The sequence below is a fragment of the Gnatocerus cornutus genome, unplaced genomic scaffold (assembly GCF_029298725.1).
Source record: "Gnatocerus cornutus isolate USDA-ARS CGAHR unplaced genomic scaffold, icGnaCorn1.1 ctg00000401.1, whole genome shotgun sequence".
In the NCBI taxonomy this organism is placed as follows: domain Eukaryota; kingdom Metazoa; phylum Arthropoda; class Insecta; order Coleoptera; family Tenebrionidae; genus Gnatocerus; species Gnatocerus cornutus.
The window spans coordinates 2,122-5,000 of record NW_028275716.1 but is presented as its reverse complement, the minus strand read 5'-3'; positions in this window follow the sequence as shown (position 1 = coordinate 5,000).

The window sequence follows — 2,879 nt, the reverse complement described above, 5'->3', positions numbered from 1 at the left end:
CGCCATTTTTGAGTCAAAATAGGCGCCAAAATTCAAAAACAATATGTAAAATAAAGGAAAAAACAGTAATTTTTGACATTTCTGAAGTTCCAGACCTGACACATAGATGGCGCCACTTTAGGGTCAAAATGGGCGCCAAATTTCAAAAAAATATGTAAATAAAGTAAAAACCAGTAATTTTTGACATTTCTGAAGTTCCAGACCTGACACATAGATGACGCCATTTTAGGGTCAGGTCAGGTCAAATTATGCTTAAAATTCAAGAAAAATACGTAAATTAACCCAGAATCTTGTAATTTTTGACATTTCTGAAGTTCCAGACCTGTCATATAGATGGCGCCATTTTTGAGTTAAAATAGGCGCCAAAATTCAAAAACAATATGTAAAATAAAGGAAAAAACAGTAATTTTTGACATTTCTGAAGTTCCAAACCTGACACATAGATGACGCCATTTTAGGGTCAGGTCAGGTCAAATTATGCTTAAAATTCAAGAAAAATACGTAAATTAACCCAGAATCTTGTAATTTTTGACATTTCTGAAGTTCCAGACCTGTCATATAGATGGCGCCATTTTTGAGTTAAAATAGGTGCCAAAATTCAAAAACAATATGTAAAATAAAGGAAAAAACAGTAATTTTTGACATTTCTGAAGTTCCAAACCTGACACATAGATGACGCCATTTTAGGGTCAGGTCAGGTCAAATTATGCTTAAAATTCAAGAAAAATACGTAAATTAACCCAGAATCTTGTAATTTTTGACATTTATGAAGTTCCAGACCTGACACATAGATGGCGCCATTTTAGGGTCAGTTAGGTCAAATTATGCTTAAAATTCAAGAAAAATACGTAAATTAACCCAGAATCTTGTAATTTTTGACATTTCTGAAGTTCCAGACCTGACACATAGATGACGCCATTTTAGGGTCAGGTCAGGTCAAATTATGCTTAAAATTCAAGAAAAATACGTAAATTAACCCAGAATCTTGTAATTTTTGACATTTCTGAAGTTCCAGACCTGTCATATAGATGGCGCCATTTTTGAGTTAAAATAGGCGCCAAAATTCAAAAACAATATGTAAAATAAAGGAAAAAACAGTAATTTTTGACATTTCTGAAGTTCCAGACCTGACACATAGATGACGCCATTTTAGGGTCAGGTCAGGTCAAATTATGCTTAAAATTCAAGAAAAATACGTAAATTAACCCAGAATCTTGTAATTTTTGACATTTCTGAAGTTCCAGACCTGTCATATAGATGGCGCCATTTTTGAGTTAAAATAGGCGCCAAAATTCAAAAACAATATGTAAAATAAAGGAAAAAACAGTAATTTTTGACATTTCTGAAGTTCCAGACCTGACACATAGATGGCGCCATTTTAGGGTCAGGTCAGGTCAAATTATGCTTAAAATTCAAGAAAAATACGTAAATTAACCCAGAATCTTGTAATTTTTGACATTTATGAAGTTCCAGACCTGTCATATAGATGACGCCATTTTAGGGTCAGGTCAGGTCAAATTATGCTTAAAATTCAAGAAAAATACGTAAATTAACCCAGAATCTTGTAATTTTTGACATTTCTGAAGTTCCAGACCTGACACATAGATGGCGCCATTTTAGGGTCAGTTAGGTCAAATTATGCTTAAAATTCAAGAAATATACGTAAATTAACCCACAATCTTGTAATTTTTGACATTTCTGAAGTTCCAGACCTGACACATAGATGGCGCCATTTTAGGGTCAGTTAGGTCAAATTATGCTTAAAATTCAAGAAAAATACGTAAATTAACCCAGAATCTTGTAATTTTTGACATTTATGAAGTTCCAGACCTGTCATATAGATGACGCCATTTTAGGGTCAGGTCAGGTCAAATTATGCTTAAAATTCAAGAAAAATACGTAAATTAACCCAGAATCTTGTAATTTTTGACATTTCTGAAGTTCCAGACCTGTCATATAGATGGCGCCATTTTAGGGTCAGGTCAGGTCAAATTATGCTTAAAATTCAAGAAAAATACGTAAATTAACCCAGAATCTTGTAATTTTTGACATTTCTGAAGTTCCAGACCTGTCATATAGATGGCGCCATTTTTGAGTCAAAATAGGCGCCAAAATTCAAAAACAATATGTAAAATAAAGGAAAAAACAGTAATTTTTGACATTTCTGAAGTTCCAGACCTGACACATAGATGGCGCCACTTTAGGGTCAAAATGGGCGCCAAATTTCAAAAAAATATGTAAATAAAGTAAAAACCAGTAATTTTTGACATTTCTGAAGTTCCAGACCTGACACATAGATGACGCCATTTTAGGGTCAGGTCAGGTCAAATTATGCTTAAAATTCAAGAAAAATACGTAAATTAACCCAGAATCTTGTAATTTTTGACATTTCTGAAGTTCCAGACCTGTCATATAGATGGCGCCATTTTTGAGTTAAAATAGGCGCCAAAATTCAAAAACAATATGTAAAATAAAGGAAAAAACAGTAATTTTTGACATTTCTGAAGTTCCAAACCTGACACATAGATGACGCCATTTTAGGGTCAGGTCAGGTCAAATTATGCTTAAAATTCAAGAAAAATACGTAAATTAACCCAGAATCTTGTAATTTTTGACATTTCTGAAGTTCCAGACCTGTCATATAGATGGCGCCATTTTTGAGTTAAAATAGGTGCCAAAATTCAAAAACAATATGTAAAATAAAGGAAAAAACAGTAATTTTTGACATTTCTGAAGTTCCAAACCTGACACATAGATGACGCCATTTTAGGGTCAGGTCAGGTCAAATTATGCTTAAAATTCAAGAAAAATACGTAAATTAACCCAGAATCTTGTAATTTTTGACATTTATGAAGTTCCAGACCTGACACATAGATGGC